The 11,487-nt window shown below is 33.4% G+C and overlaps 1 long non-coding RNA gene across 1 annotated transcript; it reads right to left on the reverse strand.

Moving 5' to 3' along the window:
- Positions 1–9,147: 9,147 nt before the first annotated feature.
- Positions 9,148–11,269, reverse strand: LOC137388749 (uncharacterized). Its single transcript, XR_010978016.1, has 3 exons — positions 11,222–11,269; positions 9,847–9,981; positions 9,148–9,567 (listed from the first exon to the last, which is right to left on the reverse strand). It is a non-coding gene; the product is annotated as an uncharacterized lncRNA (long non-coding RNA).
- Between the last annotated feature and the right edge of the window lie 218 nt (positions 11,270–11,487).

Raw genomic sequence — 11,487 nt, forward strand, 5'->3', positions numbered from 1 at the left:
TGAAGAATGCGCCAGCAGGAAACTGACAGTAGCTGAAAGATAAGTAAACTATTTGACTTCCCAATTTATATATATATATATATATATACATATATATATACATTTGGTAAGAAATTTATTAAAATTTGACTAAGCAAAAAATTACTAAAAGTTTCGTATTACACAAAAGGTGTGTAACACTCATCAGATAAAATGCTTAGTGAAGACTATACACAAGATTCTGCATTAGCTGGTAAGCTGAAATAAAAGCTCAGGTACCCTAGGACACTTATATTTTGCTAGTACTTAGTTTCGTGAGTAGCATACAGAGTAAAATTTCGCTAGAACTTATTTTCGCTGCTCTGATGAGTGCGGAAATATAGTGATGTGAAAATAAATGCAGTGGAACAAACATTAGATTCCTCAGGTCCAGTTCACTGGTACGAAATATTTTTCAATTTGGGACTACCGTACTGTTTGGACTATAAACCACACCTCTATATAAGCTGCATGTGCTTTATTTTCCAAAAAGCGATAATAAAACAATACATAAGCCGCACCTTACTATAGGCCACAGACAGACCTGCCAAACCCAAGAGTGGAGCAAAGCGTAAGATTTGGTTTTGGGGCAATTGATGTATCAATGATGGTATATATAAAATTGTGGAAACTGGGGCAAAAATCTCACGCATTTTCATTTTTTCTTTGAAGTGATTGCGTGAGTCTCACGCCCAATGTGTGAGAGTTGGCAGGTATGGCCACAGAACTAAGGACTGTGCTTTTTAACGTGGTAGCAACTTTGCCATTTAAAACGGAACAGTGCAGAACGGCACAGTTTCGTATTATCCGACGCTTTTTAACTTTGTGCCTAACGGGACAGTACCGTGATGCATTGTTTCGTATTTTCTTTCACAGCTAGAAGTGCACTAATTGGAGATTCCCGTTAGTGCGCCCTAGCGGTGAAAGAAAAAGCTACAGAATAAGCCACAGTGATTAGCCGCACCCTTGTAGGCCTACCTATAAGCCGCATGGCTCAAATCATCAGAAAAAAGTAGCGGCTAATCGTCCGAGATGTACGGTAGTTTGTATTTGTGAACCGCAGGTAGAAATGTGTAGGCGAGATCATTAATGCAATTTGATCGTTTGATGTTGTACCAATATTAGAATTTAAGTATTTATAGCACGCGGTGCCGCAGTGGCCATGGCCCCGGGTTGTTATTGCTTTTGGTTGGTAATAAAATTCATCACCACAATAATTACTATTCAATTTTATGACTTTTCCTACCAGACTGTCATCCTCATCAGTTACAAGTTCAATGACTAAACTAATATCATCATCTTCTTCAATTGTCTAGGCTTTTCCAAAAAAAACTTATTATCATAATTTGTTTTGACAAGCTGCTCAGTCGGTGTAGGTCTACTAGCTATAATGAGTTTAACAAAAATTGCCCAATGAGCCAACCACAAACGAAAATTGCCTGCATTTCTAATATGACGATTTTATTGTGAATGTCAATGAAGAAAGCCATTTAATTTCGCATTCTCGCTCGTTCGTTATGATAGTTCAGTTTCGCTCATGAAATTTTCGCGAGAGGCTGTTGCCGCGAAAACGCGAAAGTTAGATGCCGCAAATACATAAGTGTCCTAGGGTATTAAAAGCTAGATGGATAAGATCTATTATGTAATGCTATTTCGTAAAAGGTGTTTTTTAGCATGTCTACATGTAGATATTAGTTTACTACGTTTGTTAAGAGTTGCCTTATCAAGTCTGTAAATGATGAAATATTTTTCTAATGTACATAATCTACAATTTCCGCTGCTTTTATAGTTTGGCTTGGCGTGTGATAAAATCTTCCAGGCTATGTTGTAGTCAGTGCCGCTTTCTTTGAGTTCCCATATGTGGCTGTTTAGCTCGGTAGAGTAGCGTTTAGAAAAGTCCTTGAATGTGGATTTGTGAAGGTTATATCTAGTTTTGAAGCTGTTTTCGGTTAGCCCTATATATGTGGCTGCAGGTTTATTGTTATCGGTGGTTGTTACGCTTGCCTGGTATATCACTGATTTTGCTAGGCAATTGTCTGGTAACGGGCAGGTGTTCTTATTCCTGCAATGGCAGCCAGGATTAGTTGGTTCTTGATGGTTCAGTGATAGTAGCTTCTGATTGTGAGAGTTGATAGCCTGTTTTACATTGTTCATGCAGCTATAGCTTAATTTTATAACATTTCTGTTAAAGATTTTACGTAGCTTGAGGTCAGTAGAAAATTCTTCATCGATTAATTTAAAGAAAGTTTTCCCGATGTAGGTGTGTACGGTGTTGCTGTAAGGGGGGTTATACCAGATTATGTTTCTTTTTCTTTGTCTATGTCTTGCCTTTAGTGGTGTAGCTCTAGGTGAAGAAAATTTTAGCTTATGTTGGTATCCGCTTTTTTCTAAGGCTTCCTGATAAATAGGGGCAGCTTTGCTGAAGGCATTTCCATCTGATGAAGTTTTTGAGAGTCTTTTGTTGATTGCCAGTGGTATATTTTTAATGATGTTAGGCGGGTGGTTTGAATCTTTGTGAACATAGGTAATGGTGGCGTTTGGCTTAGTGTAGGGCTCATACTTCCCGTTTTCTAGGTTTAGGGTTACGTCTAGAAATTTTACTATTTGCCTGTTGGCTTCTATTAATATTCTTAGATCATGTGAGCCAAAGATAGCGCACAAGTCTTTCTTGATGTTGTCAACTTGGCGGGCTGTTGCGTTTAAAGCTCCCAGACCATCGTCTCTATATAGTCCAAATTTGTTATGGTATTTTTTAGATATTTGGTACAATATGTATGCACCTATACTAGCTCACATGTTTCAGCACCATCAAAACATCCCATAGTTACATCAAATAGATTTTGGGAAGTTTTCTTACCCCATGGCTGTCCATTGTTATACAAGATTGACATTTTGGTGTGTAGGATTATTGCCTTATCTCTTTCTGTGATGGTGGTGTAACAAACCATGTAGCCAAACACCACCATTACCTATGTTCACAAAAATTCAAACCACCCGCCTAACATCATTAAAAATATACCACTGGCAATCAACAAAAGACTCTCAGAAATTTCATCAGATGGAAATGCCTTCAGCAAAGCTGCCCCTATTTATCAGGAAGCCTTAGAAAAAAGCGGATACCAACATAAGCTAAAATTTTCTTCACCTAGAGCTTCACCACTAAAGGCAAGACATAGACAAAGAAAAAGAAACATAATCTGGTATAACCCCCCTTACAGCAACACCGTACACACCAACATTAGGAAAACTTTCTTTAAATTAATCGATGAAGAATTTTCTACTGACCTCAAGCTACACAAAATCTTTAACAGAAATCTTATACAATTAAGCTATAGCTGCAAGAACAATGTAAAACAGGCTATCAACTCTCACAATCAGAAGCTACTATCACTGAACCATCAAGAACCAACTAATCCTGGCTGCCAATGCAGGAATAAGAACACCTGCCCGTTACCAGACAATTGCCTAGCAAAATCAGTGATATACCAGGCAAGCTTAACAACCACCGATAACAATAAACCTGCAGCCACATATATAGGGCTAACCGAAAACAACTTCAAAACTAGATATAACCTTCACAAATCCACATTCAAGGACTCTTCTAAACGCTACTCTACCGAGCTAAGCAGCCACATATGGGAACTCAAAGAAAGCGGCACTGACTACAACATAGCCTGGAAGATTTTATCACACGCCAAGCCAAACTCTAAAAGCAGCGGAAATTGTAGATTTTGTACATTAGAAAAATATTTCATCATTTACAGACCTGAAAAGGCAACTCTTAACAAACGTAGTGAGCTAATATCTACATGTAGACATGCTAAGAAACACCTTTTACGAAATAGCATTACATAATAGATCTTATCCATCTAGCTTTTAATACCTGAGCTTTTACTTCAGCTTACCAGCTAATGCAGAATCTTGTGTATAGTCCTCACTAAGCATTTTATCTGATGAGTGTTACACACCTTTTGTGTAATACGAAACTTTTAGTAGTTTTTTGCTTAGTCAAATTTTAATAAATTTCTTACCAAATTTATAGTAAGCTCTACTTTAGTATCAAGCAATTTATGCTGACTTTTAGCCTATACTTTATTGTATATGTATATATATCTATATACATTCACACTTTCAATTGTATTATATCAAGTAAAAATTGCCTACAAAGTCCGATATCTTATTTTTTAATTTCGAACCAGTATCAAGAGGTATCAGTATCATCAATCGAAACATAAAATACAACAAGATTCTGCTGAAACAGAAACATTTTTCTACACTCATTTCCAAGTACTCATTGCTTATTTTTTCTAAATTAATTTGAACTGCACCTAACATATTTTCTCACGATATGCCATTTAAAAGTTAAAATGGTCAATCTTATATAAGTTGAACAAAAATAAGCTTTTTGCGCAAAAACTATTGTATTACTTAAGCAACGGCGGGCATTCATCTAAATATATATATATATATATGTATAAATTTTACGCATTACCTTGACTCTCTAATAAAACAATATTTTCATATAGAATTTCAATTCGAAATATTTTAATCTATTCAAATATGTTTCAGACTAAATTTTAGTTTAACTATTTCAGATTTTCAGGCAGTCCAATCTCCTCCTTCTGTGCAAGGTAATGCATATTTTGCAATAGATCAATCCTTTTCTACTCAATCTCAAACTGACCCAACTGAAGACCTCACACCTGGACAAAACTGGTGGATGGTGGACTTAGAAAAGAAGTGTTACATATTGTCAGTTAAAGTGTACAACCAGGAATCATTATCAGGTGACGTATACTTATTGTAATAAAAGGGTCAGTCTATAAACTTGTAAGCAGCATAATGCGTGTACGCTCAACCTAGACAGTGATGTAATTAGTTTTGGTCATATCTTACTGATTCAGTACAAGTCAAGTGAATGAAGTAATTGTGACTCTGATGAGCAAGATAGTTTTAAAATGCCTTAAGAGTGTTTGGAAAATGTTTTTACATCTGAAAATCTGAACTTGAATGGAATCCATCTCTTATACTGATCTTTTTCCGTGGGCATCAAAAAAACGTACCAGAAACTAGAAACAAAAAAATCTAAATTTGTTGGCACTCCAACTCCTAGTTCTTTATTTTATTTTATAACATCATTAGTACCCTTGCTGTTGAGTGCCCGCTAAAGCATTTTAGCAAAAGATTATTGTGTTTCGGGGTTATAAAACTTGAGATGTGTTCAATTTGTGGAACGGTTAAAGTTCTATTTCTGTTCATAAGGTGTTTGAAACAAACTAATGAATTTGTGTAGCTCTACTGAAATCGTTTAAGTCAATGTTTAATTTTAGTTAATTGTTTTATTTAATTCCTCATTACTTGGTGAACGTAAGCTTTCTGTTGTAGATAATCCTAATGACCACAAATTTCATGATGTTTTAATTGAAGTTGGCTACTATCCAACTGATAAGTGGCAGCATTGTGCATTCCAAGATGGAACCCTTCCTAATGGAGAAGTGAGAAACTATCAATGTTTAAATGAGCTTCATGCAACATTTTTGGCAATCAGAAGTTATGCTCTCACAGGCACGCATGTGAAGATAAGCCTCACTAAAAACCTTGAAGGAGTTTTCAACCAGTTGGTAATGAGAGAAGTTGAAGTTAGAGGTTTTTGTTTGGACTAAAGCCAGATATTTTCTGCTACTCCATTTCTTTACTCTACTCTTGTGTAGATGTTTATGTTGTTTATCAAAAGTTTATTGAGCTTCTAAAAGAACGTCTAATGCAATAAACTTATAAACAATAATCTGTCAAAAGTTTTTGTAGTAACTGTTTTCGTCTATAAAATTGTTGTGTCAAATTTTTCATAGCTGTTGTCAAGCTCCTTTATTGCTATTATCATTTGTGATGCAATAGTTACTAACTGCCAGTGGTAGCCATTTTGGCACAACTCTAGATAATGAAAAGACAGCTCTAGATAATGGAAATACCGTTGTTCCTGCCATTTGTTCTGTACTATTTGTCAGTTTTGCTTCAATAAAATTATTCATATTTAATGTATCCCTATTTAGTTTTCTGCAAGAAATGTTTAACAAAATCTCATGTTACTAGCTTTATAAGAAAACAATTGAGACAATCAGTGAGGTCTAAGAGCAATTGGTAACAGCGCGACTGAACATAGCACTAAAAAGAACTGTAGTTGGTGTTTAGTAACCAAACAATAGATATTAATATAAAACTTCAAGAATTCAATATTCAGAAACTTGACTAGGTTTACAGTAATGGCCACATAGGTTTAGTACTACATGCATATGTCATCTTGGCAGTTATTTTGATACAATACTATATTCATTTGACTAATGAAATCATGTCATTTGGGATGGCGGGTAGTTAGGAACTTAACTATAAAAAGCTATAAGTCTATGGCAATCATGGCTTCATCAAAAGCTCTTTTTTAAAATAAAAGTTTTGAAAATACTGGTAACAGTGATTTTTTTATTTAATAGAATATAAAGTCTTTAAACTTTTTTTTGGTAAACTGTATTATGATTTTTGGTAAATTAAAGCTCATTATTCAAATGATAATCACAATACAGATACCAAAGAATATCTAGTACCTATATACTAATAAACGATTCGTCTACAATTTTTAAAAACTTGTGTGACTGCAGAACATGGCTAGTTCTTATGTTCAACTGTTTGTTGACAGTTAAGTTACTAGAGATCATATAATTACTGCCATGTTAAGGTACTTATTCTGCAAGCCTCAATTATCTCTGCTAGAAAACAAGTGCTTTACTGCTTCATTTAAAAATTGTTTACATTCAAAAAATTACTTGAGCTTGGAAGAGTTGCTTCTAAATAACAGTGAGAAATCTTCAGACGATTTTAACTGTGAAGATGTACTTAAATTACTCTTACACAAGCATTGAAGAACTAAAAAATTTGATACAACCTTAAATCTTCAAGTTGTTTGTTTATATGTCTAGATGATGAGCTTTATCATGACAAGTCAGAATTTTAATCTGATATTGTTTATGAAGCTTTGTTCAGATTAAATTATTTTACATGTTTTGTCAATCCTTTTAACAACCTTTAAATTCTTTTTTAAAAATAGTACACTAGTTTTATCAAAACCTATCTTTGTACATAATACAGAATAAATGTGCAAAATACACGTTTAATATTTTAAGGTGTTTATGTTTGTGTAATTGGTTCTGTTGTTTTTTCACTGTAGTAAATTTGAACCTGCTTGTACAGACTACTAAATACGTACATTCCAACATACCCTGTAACAGCCTGTACAGATATCATGATGTACTTTATAAAACTCCACACATTCCGACATACACTCTAACCACATCTAAATGTGGTCCCTTGTACTTTACTTTTATGTATGCTTATCAATAAATACTCTTCAATTCTGTACGCATACCAATATGTACTCTACAAATTTATATACATACCGATTTATACTTTGCTACTCAATACACATACTCGAACGCACTGAACCAAACATACTCCTACTAACATATGCTCTATCATATTTACACAGGCCAGAACATATTTTTTCAATCAGTACACGGACCAACATACATGGTCCAAATCAGAACACATACTGACAGTAATAAGTGGCGCGGTAAGATATGCAAACACTAGACATTGCCTACATACAGGTGCATTGAGTTTATGCCTGTGTGTTATATCTTGACTGAAATTGACAGGTGACTAAAGACATTGTTTGTACTGCAGCGTAATGACGTTGTTTGTTCTAAGTAAAATTTTGACTCTGACAAACCACTTTGTATGAGTGAGTCAGTAATTTTTCTAAAAGACATCATAGCAGTAAGCATTTGTAGATAAGTATAGTCTCTGCCAAACAGTTTACACCGGTGTAAACGATTTTGAAGAATTATAATCCTTTCTGAAATACACACTTATATTTCACTGACCTAATTGTAACGATGCTAATTGTGGGTATATCTGTGTGAAAAACTGTCACTCTTGAACACTTTTCTTAAACATCTAAGGAAAGAGTCTAAGGTCAAAGATTTTTTTATAGATTAAAGGTTGAGAATTGAAAGTAAGAAATTATGTCTAGCTAAAAAGGCTAACAATTATCAAAAGTTATGCAAAAAGTGTGCTACGACGAGATAAACTATTAAGTAGAATATGTTCTTTGTGAAATCGATATTTTGCTGGTTGCTAATGGACACTGCTAATAGAACTGTATTTATTTTAGCAGCAATTATCATAACTCATCGAGTTTTTAGTGAAGTTCATATGAATACACTTAGCATTTTATGTTATCTGTCTTAATAGATTGACTAGTCTAAAGTGATATCCTTAAGCAATAACAAAGGATTCATGTAGTATTTGATATTTGTAATATGAGCTTCTGATAATAACAGCTCTTATATAAACCACAATTCTGTGGCTCAGAGTTTTTCTATTTAGTTTCTAGCTTATACCAGATAAAGGAGAAGAATCTATGTACATCGGTGAATAAATAGATGTATTTATGTACACTGGTGAACATCAACAAATCAAACGTGTCAGATATATCTATGTGGAGCAATCAGATGAAGCTATGTAGAATAGTGTATAGCATAATAATAAACCTCTATAAAGCAGTCACTATTTAATATATATTTTTATACAGCAGTGGTGGATAGACATATTTAAGTAGAAATGACCCATTATAGCATAGTAGAATGATAGTTGTTGAAAATTGAAGTCGTGCAGCTTTATTAGCCTGTCAGTTGACCATTTTTCACCTATATGTACTGGGCAACCGAATCTATTTTTTGGCTTCCTTTCTTCTATTTCACTAAAACATTAGTAAATGCTGTTCTCTATAAAGACTATGAAACCCTTCACAAGTTAAAGATGTAAAGATGTAAAAATCTATCAGGTTATCATATGAAGGTGATACTTTGTTAAAAGGCTAAAATAGTTTGACTTTAGAGATTAGGCATCACTTTTTGTAACAATTTGATGGTAGGAAAAATTCTTTTCACTGTGGGTCTAATTTCTACATGTAAATACATGTAAACCTACCGAGAGAGCTAATAGTAACATGTCTAAGTAGTAAATTGTACAAAGGCCTCAACCAACTCAATATTATGATTTTATTATTTGTCTGTAAAAGTTAAGTCTATGTAGCCAAGAATAATATTTTTGAATAGAATATTATTCTTTTTTATTTATTTTGTCTTTCAGCATCTGCAATTACCATTCATAGCATAAAAACATTATGAATATAATTTTGAATGCAAAAGTTTAAAGAAAATGTATTATTGTTCATATTACATATTATAAAAAATTATTTTCTTTGCATACAAGTGCAATAACATTTACAATCAGTCACCACGGAGCCTTGGTTGGCAGTGGGAGTGTTGTTATATAACATCTGGGCAGAAAGAGTGGGAGAAAGCAGCGTCTTGTAGGGTTCAGCATTACATCCATCAGTATAGCAACCACAAAGCTCATAGGAGCTTATGAAAATCTTGGTAGTGTTGCATCCAAAGGCAATTTTCTTGGAAGGACAACCTCGTACAACAGTTGTTGCTAAAAAATCATTAAAAATCTGTAAGTTGATGCACTTTGTAAAATAAGGCTTCACCCCTAAGGTGCAGCACTAGCAAGAAAACAAAAACTACACAAAACAATTATTGTAGTTTACGTTCTCTAAAGTCATACAGATTTGAGTTTTTTGTTAAACTAAGATATATATTTATAAGTTTGCATAATGCTTATCAGCTAAAACATAATTTGTTTTTTGGTCAAGGTCATATCTAGTTATTTTGATAATAGTCTAGACTACTGTTTGATAATAGCGCAACCCACATTTTCTGTCATCCACCACGGTTGTCATGCAGGAAACTGAGGTACTAGGACAGTAGATGAGGGAATTAGGGTCTGCATATCTCCCTTTACCAAAACTTGGAGTTGATTGGCTAATGCATTGGTAACAGTGTAGTCCTTGAAATGTATGTATCGTAGCTAAATCATAATGATAAACTCAGCTGAAAGCTGTATAGCATAACATGCAACAGAGATGGTTATTGTTAAATTGCTGTTATCAATCTTTGCTAAATATGACATATTAGAAAATAATATAAAATTGATACTTTCTTAAAAGCTATAATTTAAAAATAATTTATGTAGTAATAAAATCAGGTTCTAGAAAAGAAAAGCAAAATATAAACACTATAAAGACTCTTTTGCCAATCTTTAAACACCAAAAGAGTTAAATCCCAAAATGTGCTCACATGTTAGTCATCGAAACGAACAGAAAGAAGGAATTCACTTTAATTAAACTAAACTTTTTTCGCAAAGCTGACTTGTAATTATATTGGTTGTTCAAACCAGAGCTTCTGTTGTGTAACAAACAATTATATCATATTATTATGTCAAGAACAGTATTTTTCAAATAAAGTATTTATTTGATGGCTGACTGTAACAGAAAAATCAGTGCTGAGCAAAATCTCTGATTAACTAGGGTACTTTAAGTCAACCTTTAAGTAGCCACATCTTTAGAAATTCTGTTGAATGGTTTACCAAATTAATTAACAAGTTTATAAGCACAGGTTTTAAATTGTAACAACAACATTATTTGTTTTAACTTTATTTTAAAGCGTAACAATTATGCTTTGAATGTTAGCATGATGAAACATAGAACTAACAATTTTATTTACTTCCTCTTTAATAGTAAAGTAAACAAGACACAGGTTATTATAAATGATGAGAGTGTAAACAAACAAGGCTAAATTACTTTTAATGGCGTGTAGGGGCATGGTTTACTATCTACAGTATCTGTCAGTGTATTTTATCTGTGAAGGGTTTGTGTATAACGATATACAACCTTCATTTTGTAACTTCAGGTGCTTGTAAAACATAACTATCATTTATTCCATCAGAAGTATATGTAGACTACCCAGTTACTAATAAAATTTGTACAATGTGTCTTATTAGTAATTTGGTAATGAGTTCTCAGTAACTGTAAACTTTTACCTTTGTTTTTAGAGTTGAAAACTTAAAAAAAGTCTTTTTAAGTGAGTAGAGTAGAGATTGGAGTGATTAAGGAGTTTATTAAGTACAAATCAAAATAACTGATCAATAGATCTGGTGTGAATAGATTCTAGGAGATTTCCAGAGACAGTGGAGTTCCAGTTTGTGTAAGTAAATGTTATATGAATATGGCCTTCATAAAGCTACTCACCCACAATCACAGTGAGTTAACAAGCTTTCTCCATTCCTCAAAGAATATGTACAAGACAGATGCAAGTATAACTAGTAAGCTTTGCTTTATATAAGCTGAGTTTTATAAAATCTCATGATCCAATCAAAATAAATGCGATCATTATCAGCAAATCATGGTATCTCAAGCTACATTGGTATATTGTAAAGGTTTTGTGCCACCCTTACTTACTCCACCAGTATAAGACTCGATGCATAAGTTTATACATGTGTTTCTGATTTTTTCAT

This window comes from Watersipora subatra, chromosome 2 (assembly GCF_963576615.1).
Source record: "Watersipora subatra chromosome 2, tzWatSuba1.1, whole genome shotgun sequence".
NCBI classification, from domain to species: domain Eukaryota; kingdom Metazoa; phylum Bryozoa; class Gymnolaemata; order Cheilostomatida; family Watersiporidae; genus Watersipora; species Watersipora subatra.